A 13,050-nucleotide genomic window follows, 5' to 3' on the forward strand; every position below is an offset into this window, starting at 1 on the left:
AAGTGTCCTTAGCAGCCCCTAACCCGTTTCAAATTTTTGTGAGAGTTATAGCGCGGACGTTTTTATCAGAAATGTAAAAGAAGGAAGGCGTTGGCGAGTTCGTTATTTTCACCTCAAACCCACGCTTCACTGCTTCCGAATGGGGCACCACGCGCACCACGAAGGAAATGTTTTCTGGTAAGTGAGCCAGCCTGTTTTGTTTTAAGTGCGAATGCACTTTATAAGCGACCCCAAACCATCCACCGCCGGCGGCGGCGGCGGCGGCGTCCGCAGTGCTCCTCTATATTTAAAAAAGAAACAGCATCCGGCGCCAGGTTTCGATCCGAGGACTTTGCGGCCGCAGCGCGACGCTCTACCGACCAAGCCACGGACGCGACGGTGATATCAGTGTTAGTGACGCGCCTTATATCTTTAACGCATTCAAACTACGTCGTCAGCGGCGTGCGTTGGCGACTCAGCGGCGTTATAGCGGCTTGATAACTGCGTGGTGTACACGTGATACTACAAACCCGATGGAAGAGATGGAAGAGAAGGCGGCGAGGCGGTGGGCTGCGGGGGCCGAGCGCAAGCGCCGCAAGCGGGCCGACAACCGTGCATTCGCACTTTCACATTCTCCCCCTCGGGGAAATGCGGGGGAATTTTTTGATACAAGTTTTTTGCCTTATCGGGATGTCGTTGAGGCGAACTAACCCACATGGTCTAGAGTTCTCCACTAATGAACGCAGGAATGCAGACAATGGCTGCGGCTAAGCTCAGCAAACCCTGTATATGCAAAGCGAAAGCTTGGCTTAGCCTGGTTGTCACTCGTTTAACCTTTGATTTAGCCGTAATTATTACACTATTCCTCCAAAGTCTGCCTTTGTCTACGTTTGGGATCCCGCGTTTAGCGCTTTCCGAGCCTAACGGTTCGCTATTCCTTAGTCTCCGACGCTAGCTTCGCACGCTTGGCATTGCAGTGAAGCAGCTCGCCAGCTGATATCCGAGGCGGGGTTAAACGCCACTTGCCGAAAACGGATCAGAGCCTGCAGCTCCCACGAACGCTCAGAGAACAGAAGGCGGCGCGGTAGCGCTTTTATTTATGAATAAGCTTCCATGTACGTGGCCAGTCACGGGGCCAGGCGTCGACCCAGCTGCGGAGAGTGAATGCGCCAAGCCTGCAGTGCCGTAGGAACTGGGCGACTAGCGAACGCGAACGCGTAGGTCGGCATAACTCGGCCCGGGGATTCACGTGATACGTTGCTAAGGCTACAGCGGGCTATCCCCGTCGCCATTACTCGCCGCTTAAATTAAGGCTGTACCCTTAGAATTTTTATTGCAACACCCATCCGCCACAAGTAAGGCGAAACACTCGGTATTTTTATCGCGATTGCCATCCTCCACAGGAAAGGCTACGCACTTGGCATTTTCACCGCCATACCCATTCGCCGTACGGGAGGGTATAGACTTGGAATTTTCATCGCCATAACAATCCGCCGAAGTTAAGGCCTTCGAATTTTCATCATGCCCATTCTCCGAAGGTAAGGCTATACGCTTGGAATGTCCATAGCCATACACATCCGCCGACGGTGAGGCTACATATTAGATGCAGAGCATCTGATTCACTCGCCTTGTCCCTCCGGCGTCGTCGTCGTCGTCGTCGTCGTCGCGTTGTCCACCCCTCCCCCATTCTTCTCGCATCGCCAGCTGCGCTCTCTGCCGCTCACCCGCTCTCCTCTCCGATAGCGAACACTCTCTCGCGAAGGGCATTGGATTGGATTGGATTGGATTGGATTGGCTTGGCTTGGATTGGATTTGGATTGGATTGGATTAAAGTGGATTGTGTTGGATTGTGTTGCGTCATAGCCGCGGCAGACGCGCTGGGGCCGGCGCATGTGCAGTACTCTCTCTTCCGCGGTGTCCTCTCCTTCGCGCGCTGCGCATATAACCGGTGTGCCGTTCTCCGGCGAAGCAACATCCACGCTTAGCTCAAACACCTAGAGTCCACGCCGATTTACAAGTACGCCAACGTCGTCACCGACTGGGACCGGCTTACGCAGTCCCCTCAACGTTATGCGCGGTATAAAACGCGGTCCCTTCGCCGCTCCACCTGTGCGTCGCATCTACACAGGGGTTCCCGCGAGGGGAGGTGGGAGTTCTAAGTGCGAATGCACTTCTTAAGCGAGCCTAAATCGTCCGCCGCCGTCGTCCGCCGCTCCTCCGGAGGTGTTATCGGGCGCCTCCTCTCCCCTAGCAACGGAGCGGAGCGGAGGGGAGCGCGCCTAGCAACGGCGCGACCGATGATGGCGGATAGTTCGCAGGCAACGGTACCACCAACAACGAGTGAAATACAATCCAGCACGAGCATTTCACCCGTCGCTGAAGGTCACGTCACCGCGGGAACTTCGAATACTTCGTCGTCGGTCGAAGACAAAGCTGCGAAGCGGAGGGCCTGCGACGCCGAACGAAAGCGGGCGAAGCGAGCTGCCGATCAGGAACTGCGAGCGCGGGAAGCTGCGGCCCAACGTCAACGGCGAGCTGCGGACTCCGAACTGCGAGCGCGGGAAGCCGCGGCCCGACGCCAACGTCGAGTGGGGAAAGTGGCCGAAGAAGCATTCGCACTTACACATTCTTCCCCTCGGGGAAATGCGGGGTATCTTTTTATTTTACATTCTGTTGTCATACCCATCCGCCGATGTAAGCAACTAAACTTGGCCTTTTCAAGACATACTCATTCAACGAATGTAAGTTTATACCATTTGCACTCTCATCGCCATACTTGCCGGCCGAACGTATGGCTCTATCATGAATATTATCACAGCCATAACTGGAAGTCGGAGGTAAGGCTAAAACCGGGTCATTCTCATTGCCATTAGTTGCCACTGAAGTTAAGGCTATGTGCTTGGAATTTGAATCACCATACCTATCCGCCGAGCGTAACTCTGCAACATTGCATTTTCTTTGTAAAACCCAACCTCAGCAGGTAGGGCTATGTCCTTGGCATTCCCGCGGCCATACCCATCTGACAAATCTAAGGCTACACTCTCTCCTTTTCATCGCCATACGCATTCGCGAAGGAAAGGCTACGCCTTTTAGCATTTCTTGCTCTTACCAATCCACATAATACAACACTGTAGGCTAGGTTGTGATTGCCATACCCGTTCGTCGAAGGTAAAATTATACTGTTGCCATTTTCATCGCCATATTTATCGGCCGAAGGTGAGGTTCTACCACTCATGCTATCACAGCCATAATTAAGCATCGAAAGTAAGGCTACACCAGGTCCGTTTTCATCGCCACTTCACGCCGCTGAAGGTGCCTACGCCCTTGCCATTTTCATCGTTATACTCATCTGTACAAAGCAATGCTTTGGTATTTTCAGCACCTTGCGCATTCGCCGAACTTAGGGCTATACATATCGCATTTTTATCTACGAAGGAGAGGATGGGTATGGCGATGAATATACTAACGAATCGGTATACCCTTGGCATTTTCATCACCATACCCATCCTCCGAAAGTAAGATGGTGGAATTTGCATCACCATACGCATGCTCTGGATGCAAGGCTTATACACTTAGCATTTTATCGCCATACCCGTCCGCCGAATATAAAGCTACATGCTAGGCGTTGTCGTCGCCACACCTATCCGCCGAAGGTGAGGATATTCCCATGGCATTTTCATTGCCCTAATCACCCGCTGAAGGTACGGCCCTGACATTTTCTGCACCATACACATGCGTCGAACGCAATTTTAATCGCCATACCCATCCGCGAAGGTAAGGCTACACGCTCGGCATTTTCATCGTCATAGCCCTCCGCCAAAGGTGAGGCTATAGTCGTTGTTTTTCATTGCCATACTCATTCGCCGAATGTAAGGCCTTGGCATTTTAAATACCAGACCCATTTGCCGAACATACGGCAATACACTTGTGAGGGCGAATGTAAGGCCGAAACCTATGCCCTTTCATCGCCATACCCATCTGCTGAACGTAAAATTATGCGGTGGGCATTTTAATCGCCATATTTAAGGGCGGAAAGTAAGGCTCTACCATTCAGGTAATTACAGCCCTAACTCCGCGTCGAGAATAAAGCTATACGCGGGCCGGTTTCATTGGTATTGTTTGCAGTTAAAATTAAGGCTACACCTTGTCATTTTCATGGTCATACTCACCCCCCGAATAAGAGGTTTTGGCATTTACATCACCATACCCATCAGCCAAACGTAAAGCTATACACTTGTCATTTTCACCCCCATACCCATCCTCGGGAGGTAACGTTACACGCTTGGACTTTTCACCGCCGTTACCAGACGCCGAAGGGAAGGCTGCATATTTGGCCTTTCGTTGCCAAACTCATCCGCCGTACGTGTAAAGCTGCACACTTGGCCTTTTCAGCGACATACCCATCCACAAAAACTAAGGTTATACCATCGTTTTTTTATTGTTATACTCATTGGCCGAAGGTAAAGCTGCACTGTTAATAATATCGCCACCGTAACTCGAAGTCGGAGTTAAGGCTTCACCCGAGCCATTCTCATCGCCATCAGTTGCCACTGAAGTTAAGGCCATGCCCTTGAAAGTTTAATCAATACGCTCATCTGCCGAAAGTAAGGCCATACTTTTGGAACGTTTGCCATTGCCATTCGAAGAATGTAAGGCTACAAGTTTGGCATTTTCATCTCCATCAACTTGCTCCGAACATTAGGCTACGCGCATTTTATTTTCATTGCCACACCAATCCGTCAAAGAGAAGGCGTGTGCGTTTTTATTCCCTTACGCATGTACCGCAAATAAGGCTATGTACTTGGCATTTTTATCACCGTACCCATCCGCCAAAGGTAAGGCTACACGCTTGAAATTTTGACCGCCATACCTCCCGCCCCCCACCCCCCCCCCGCGAAGAGGAGGCTATCACCGTGGCATTTTCATCTCTATACCCAACCGCCGGAGATGAGGCCTCGTCATTTTAATCACCATATTATCAGCTACAAGCAAGGCTATACACTTGGCATCAACTTGACATATTTTTCGTCATACCTATCCGCCCAAATAAGTACTACACGGGTGGCAGTTTCATCCCCATATTCATCCGCCAAACGTAAGGCTATATATATATTTATTTATTTATTTAGAATACTTTCAAGACCCGGAGGCTTTACAGAAAGGAGTAGTACAAAGGGGTATACATACAGAGGAAAAAAAAAAAGCACATTGTCAATTGTCAATTCAGGGCATTTTGTACAGCAATCTTGAATTTAAAGGGACACTGAAGTGATATGTAAACATTGCGGGATTACTTGCGCAAATTGTAGTCCGGGGTCCCCAGGCCATGTTACGACCACTCTGGGCGCGTTTACGCGCTTTTATTTAGTAGAAAACTTAATTCGAAAATGCTGTCCTCCTCTCTTTACGCTCGCCCATTTTCTGCGGCGTTTTCGTGTGACGTCGAGAGGAGCCGAGCTCGCAATTGGCTGAGCTATCTGCACGGCTCCCCGGCCTTCAGACAGAGTCAGTCGGCCCAGCGTTTCGTCCGCCGGACGCCGACGGGTCGTCGCAATTCGTTCGCTCAGTTGAAACGAAGCCAGGGCCAGGACACGTTTGTGAATGGAAGAATGGGCCTTTCTTTACTTGGTTAGTTTGTACACTGTATCTAGCTCCAAGTCAAGGTCGCTTCACACAAGCGCTGCGCAAACGCACATGCGACGCTTCGCTGACTGGTACGCCCGTAGGAAAATATAAGGCCTCTTGAAGGCGGGAGAAGAGTCAGCGAAGTCAATATAGGTACTAAGGAAATAAAATCAACTGATATTTTTACCGTACAGCGTAAAAATAGGGTGCGGGAAGCACTTTTTTGCGCTGGGCGAACAAGCACAGCGGTCAGCAGCACGACTACGCATCTGCGAACGCTTTTCCGTCTACGAAATGCAATTGCTAGACGTGAGCTATTGCGGAAACTCGGGGGACGCTTACTGCACGAGCACAATACAACAAATAGTCACCTAAGCTGCTTGAAATGCCAAAACTAAATAAAAATGTAAACATGTTGTACAATATATACCTTATATTACCATGGTCGGCGCAGCCCGTCTCGTAGCCGAGTTGTCTAAGGCTGCAGGTATGTCGCCGCCGAGTGTTTGCAAGTAACGAGTTCGAGTCCCCGCGGGTACGTGCTTTTTTTTTTTTTTTTTTTTGTAAGTTAACTTTTTTGTTTTCTGCCGATGTTTTCTACATTGAGTTCACCTTTGTTTGGGCCGCAACGTTCATGGCTCCACGAACTAGTTCACAGAACGCGCGCAGGCTGGCACTGGCGCGCTAGCGAGTTCTCGTTGGCGTGCTGTCCATAAGCACCGACTGCTTGCGGGCAGTGGGCACAGGCCAGAATGAACAGACCCTTGGCCTGGTGGCCTGGTGCGAACACGCATTTTACGGTACAGGCATGAGTGAGGCAAGCTCCAAATAGGGGGGGGGGGGGGAGAAGCGCATGACATTTGTGCGTCTGCGGGCACGCGGAGGGCGTCCATGCACTGCGTAGGCCTCGGCTAGTGAATGCTACGATTCCAAGCCGTCCTGGGAGGCTTATCTTTATGCATTTTTACAGCTGACAACATGGCAGAAGCGCGGTACGATGATTACTGAGTTATTGAGAATGCCCATCCAACAACGCACAGGTTGTGTTTTTCAGAACCGAAACCGAAACTTGTTTGGTTGCTCACCTTGGGCATCGTCCAATCACGGTCCCGCTCCTCCCAACGTCACAGCTTTAGTTGGTGCGGCCGCCGCAAACCGCGCATGGTAGTTTTTCTTCTTTGGCGCTTTGTAAAATAATTACCGATTTGTCAACCGGATAAACGATGAAAAGTGGGCTAATTTGAGCCAGTCTACGCAGTGCAAGCAAAATCGGGAGCTTGACAAATTCACTTCAGTGTCCCTTTAACAGGATCACGTATATCAACGACGGAGGCAGGAAGGTGGTTGCAATCATTGCTGGTTGCAGGAATGAAGGAATCGTAATACATGTTAGTACGGCTTGTCGGTACGCCTACTTTATGCACGTGGTCAGATAGAGAAAATATGTACGAGGGGCAAGTGAAAAGTTGCAATTTCCAGAATGGAGTTGTGGTAGAACATTTTATTAAATATACAGAGGCGATAACATTTTCGACGCAGTGAAAGTGCAGGAAGGTGAAGGGATGTTTTCATCGTGGTTACGCTGGCGTGCCGGGAATAACTTGACAAAATAAAACAAGCTGCTTGGTTTTGTACTGCTTCTAAGGCTGTGACGAGTGAGGTTTGAGAGGGATCCCATACGGCGCAGGCGTACTCTAGCTTCGAGCGGACTAGTGTTTTGTACAAGGTTAATTTAAGCGAGCTAGACGCAGAGGCGAAATTGCGATGCAGATAACCAAGCATGCGATTAGCATTGTTGTTTACGTAGTCAACATGGGCATTCCAGGTTAGGTTGCTCGAGATATGAAGACCGAGGTATTTGTACATGTTAACAGGCAATAAGGTGGAGTTATTAAGAAAATACAAACTTGAATTCTGTTTGCTGCTCCTAGTTACACGCATTGTTTTGCAGTTAACATTTGGTTTCATCAGCCATTTATCACACCAGCTCGACACATTGTTAAGATCTTCTTTTAGCCTGTGGACGTCACTCGGGTTAGTAATTTTACGATAGATTGCACAATCATCCGCAAAAAGCTTGATTGATGAGAATTTAGCACAATCAGGAAGGTCATTAATGTAAATAAGAAAAAGTAAAAGCCCCAGTACTGAACCTTGCGGAACTCCCGATTTCACGGCCCGAGTATCAGATGAGTAATTGCTAGCTGTTACGTATTGTGTTCTGTTTGAGAGGAAGTCTCTGATCCAGGCAAGAACGTTCACATCAATGTTAAGCTTGCTGAGTTTAAGAATTAATAGTTCGCGAGAAACGGTGTCAAATGCTTTAGAGAAGTCGAGAAAGATGCAATCGGTGTCAGCTCCTGTGTCAGCGTCACTAAACAAATCATTGGTAAAAGATATTAGTTGGGTTTCACAAGAGAACATTCGTCTGAAACCATGCTGGGACACATTACAAAAGGAGTTGGTCTCGGGGAATTCAATGTGAGAATACAGGGTGTGCTCTAAAAGTTTGCAAGAAATGGACGTTAAAGAAATGGGGCGGTAGTTATCAACCGAATGAATATTGCCTGATTTAATGAGCCGGAACCAACTTTCCCGTCTTCCAATCACTCGGCGAGGTACAAAAGAGCAACGATTGCTCAAAAATCAGAACAAGGATTATGGACGTAAACAGACCCGTACATTTCAACATCTTCGAATTGATAATATCCGGACCTGTGGCTGAGGAAACTGTCAAATTATTAATCAATTTACTCACACCAACCCAGTCTATAATAATTGGCTGCATCTGTGGGAAACTAGCATTGTGAAGTGGTGGATAACAGGTTGAAACACATTGATTGAAAAAAGAAGCAAACGCGTTATTTAAAACAACACAACACTTGCAGGCGCAACAACCACATCGTTAGGATCAATTATTGTAATCTGTCTATTTTTAGCTCCACTCATAATGCTCCAGACTTTTTTCGGGTTGTCTTTGAGAAGGGAGGGAAGCGTGAGGTCAAAAAATGTCTTTAGCGTTTGTGGTGGTCGTATTGTATTCTGTCCATATACTTGGCATTTTTATCGCCATGCCCTTCCGGCGAACGTAGGGCTATACTCTTGGTGTTTTCATCGCCAAACCCATCGGACGAATTTAAGGCTACATCCATCCGCCGACGGCTGACAGCCGATGAAAAGACGTTCGGCCTTTTTGTCGGCCTTTTCACCCATGACCGGAAGGTAAGGTTATACCGTTGGCATTTTCTGGCCCTACATATCGGCCGAAGATGAGGCTCTGCCATTGATATTATCACAGCTATAACGCGAAGTCGAAAGCATGGCTAGTCCCGTGCTATTCTCATCGCGTTTGCTCGCCTTTACCTCGGCTTATTAAACGCCACACTTATCCACGACACTAAGGCGATACACTTGGTATTTTCATCGCAAGTACCATCCTCCGAAGGTAATGATACATGGTTGGAATTTCAATCGCCATACCATCCGCCGAAGGTGATGCTATATATTAGGCATGCATTTTTATCGCCATGCCATTTGGCATGGCCATGTCCATGGCATTTTCATCGCCAGAGGTAGGACTTTGGCATTTCCATCACCATACCCATCCACCGAACGCAAGACTATACGCCTGGTATTTCCATCGTGATCCCCATCCGCAGAAGTTTAGGATATACCCTTGACATTTTCTTTCCTATACCCATCCGCCGAATGTAAGGCTGGGAACTTGCATTTTTATCGCTTTTATCGGTTTTCTGTCTCCGCCGGACGGATTTGTGTTGGCCTGTACGGCTCTGATGTTCAAAATTACCGGAAGCACGGGAGCGCGCGCCTCGCGGGGACTGCGCGGCGTTGTCCAGTTCGCGCGTGGGCTTACGCAACATGAGGAGCTCCTTGCTTCGTCGTCGTCGTCGTGTAGCGACCGGTGGGCAATGGGTCTGTCGCGCAGAAGACGATGACAACGAATCTGTCAAGCCATCCCTTCAGTATCCACGCGTGGAGACGGGCACCGTTCCAGCTGACAAAGATATAGAGGTCTGCAGAGGCAGAGACACGGCACAACAGGTTTTCTCATCGCTGCTGCTCTCGGAAGACGACGACAAAAGGGTTAACGATACTTGCGCCTCAATTAAAAACTGGGCATAGTTTAGTCGTCTTTGCTTTACAGTACCGTCCAAAATGCCTTTGCACTTCCCCCTTTCTCATGGGGCCCGCTGTCAGTGTTGGGAGAAGCTAGTGCGACCTCGAGGTCTGTCGTTCCTCCAGCGTTGCAACACTACTTCAAGCTACGCCAATTTTTTTTTGAACCTGTACCCAGAAAAACGACTTTGCACTGCTGCGGTCCGACTTATCCCTTTCTCCTGAGGTCCGCTGTCAGTCTCGGGAGAAGCTAGGTCGTACCCCGATGCGTTGGCTCTCCAGCCTTGCATCACTAGTTCCAGCCGCGTCAATTTCTTTTGCACCTCTTCTTAAGAGTTGCGCAAAAAATATAGTAAAAACAGTTACAATACCTTCTTCAGAACGATGGCACACGTGAACAGACATAGAAAACCCCACATTTAACAGACTACCGAAATCAGTGCGGTGTTGAAAGAGAGTGCGCCTTCCCTGCTTAATGAAACACGAAGTCGATGTGCTGGTTGATTTTCGTTCCTCCGATTGAGACATAATATGCACTCGCATTCATGCAAAACGCGTTACCTCATTAACAATGCTTTTAATGCTCATGTTCCCGCGGGATAATGTTTCAGATTACCTCATTAACAATGCTTTTGTTCAGATCTTACACTGATGGAATGTTCCAAAAGCATTGGCATTTAAATTTGTTTTAATAATCACAATACACCGCTTTTCTACACTACAAAGCAAGATTGTGCGTATTTCTATTACACAGTAATGTGAAAGAACACTTAAGAGATCACGTATACACAGGAAATAAATTTGCGTATCGAATTTTTAATAAATTCTAGTGCAAAAACTTTACAAAAGATTATACAGAATATTATATTTTTTTCGTCATACACGACATAACATTTAATTTTGCTTATTATATATTTTCAACTCTATATTGTTCAAGAACTATACTAAGTACACTTACTACCAGCTGTTAAAAAGCTAAAATTTGTGCAATGCGTTAGTTAGTATTTAATGCAAAAACAACACAATCTAACTGCGCCAATGCAGGTAACGCTTGTAGTGTCAAAGCCTTATATGCCTCAATGAGAGCCTTGAATGACCCCGGCGTTGATTCTAAGGGTATGAAAATCAAAGACATGCAATAAGCGCACCAAAGTACACCACACGCGCTTATAGATCAATATTGATACTAAAACAATGTAAAGAATGATTAATGAAATATTGTAATCAATGTGGACATAACGTGAATTTATGCTGGTTAAGGTTCATTAAATTGGGTACAGGTTTGATTAAGTAGAAATAATGTGGGCAATGATTGGTTAACATGGAATTAGGGGGTATAATGCTGTAATAGCGTATATAGAGTTGTATTAAGATGAATGAAGGGGGTATAATAATAAGTGAATGCGTTATTACAGAATGGCTGCACTGTCAACCGGTCGACGTGTATATAAAAGTACCAATTAAATTATCCTCCTACATTTTCTCTTGAAACGACATCAGCTGGTTTAGGTGCGCCGCAAATGTTTTCTGCGTTGTGATAGCGCGGTACTTACCGCAACATTTTTATGTTCCCAAGATTTGTTACTGGGAAGTTAGTATGGTTTTCTGCTGGCATATCAATGAAATTTTCGAAAACATTCTTCTGAGCAATTCTTACTGAACGTAACAACATTTCATTGTTGTATGTAACAGAAACACCCATATATCAAATTGAAATAACTCTGACCTTTGGGAAAATTGTGTTCAGTGGAATGAATGCTTTCGCACAAGGGATTTTGCGGGATCAAGAAATATTTGAAGCAGCAACATTAATAAATTTGCGTATCAGCCTCCATCAAACAAGGGCTCCTGAGGCATCAAGTAAAAGAAGCACCTTCACAAGGAGGCTTACTAGCCTATAATTATATTTTAAAGTTTCAAGTAGGGTATGCAGGCGCAGCATGGGACCCAGTCGTTAAATAAGGTATTCATAAACTTGAAATGGTGAAACGAAATCTGTCCAATTAATTTATCACACATTTATCACAGTCGTGCATCTCCATCGCTTCTCGTAACTCACAACAATTTAATGACTTTCAAAAAGAGGAGGCAGCTTGCGGTGCTCATGTGTCTCTTTTTAAAAATTCACAGAAATGCAATGTTAATCGAGGCACTGCACCCCTTATCTCGCCGTAATGAATGCACGCCCAAGCACACTTAAATCCCATTTTGTGCTGCTAAGCAAAAATTACGCCTGTTCCCCACGCTCAATCAGAACAAAACTACAACAAGGCTAAAAATATAATAACATGCAGCATGCCCTGTTCCTTTGTGCAGCGTTTGAATCACGCGTTGAAACAGACGGAGTTGTGTGGACACGAAGGTAGTGTTACGTTTAGACCCTGCATTGCGTCACCTTTCGGACTTCGACAATTGTAGTGCAAAATTACAACTATTTTTGCCTGTTTATTAAGAAATTCTTTGCGGCTATCACTGTATAGAAAACGCTGACTTTCATATCAGCTAGAGGACATGTATTCCACAAAAACCGATTGTCTGTCTCTTTAAAGCAATGTCCGCGTAAGTGATGAGCGCATGAAAAAGTTTTGTAAAGTTTGAGGTATTTTGTGATACAACAGCATATTTTTGCCAAAGTATTTTTATGCAGCGCAAATTTCTTCATTTCTGAATAGGAGCAATTGTTCAATTGAAAAAAAGTTGCTTCAGTAGGGTCGAAAACGAACGTGCGCCCCATCTAAATGTGTGCCACGAGTATGAACGGTTTGTTGTGCGGGCATTAGCAATGCGAAATTAGAAAGTAAATGGGCTTTCAGCATTTGTTTTTGCCATCGGCGGGGTAATGTAGTACGGCACCGTCTGGACAACAAGTAACCGCAATTTCAGTCAAAAAAGAGAGAATGCTCTTTAATGTGAACTGGTGAGGTCAGCCCTGCTAGGGACAAGGCGTGCTGCACCAGATGGGGGGTGACTAGATTGATGAGTGGTGAATATTAGACATTAGGGTTACAGCCGGAAGAAGATAAACAAGAAACGTTAAAAAAGAAAGTAAAAACAAGAGAGTGCTGTCAGCAGAGCCAGGGCATGAAAGTACAATTGAAAAGAGAATCGTTAATGTAAACACTGAAACGAAATGAAACGTAAACGACGCGAAAAAAAGAGTAACAACACCAACCCAAGAAAAATAAATAGATGAACGCCAGTGACATCAACACAAGCAAAGTAAGTAGATGAACGCCACAGTGCGAAAGAGTAGATATCGCGACACACTTGCTGGGTCTGCCTAAATTTCTGTCAAATACCAAAATTGGA

The sequence above is a fragment of the Haemaphysalis longicornis genome, unplaced genomic scaffold (genome assembly GCF_048455015.1).
Source record: "Haemaphysalis longicornis isolate Haplotype H1 unplaced genomic scaffold, Haemaphysalis longicornis Haplotype H1 scaffold_8, whole genome shotgun sequence".
Lineage (NCBI taxonomy): Eukaryota > Metazoa > Arthropoda > Arachnida > Ixodida > Ixodidae > Haemaphysalis > Haemaphysalis longicornis.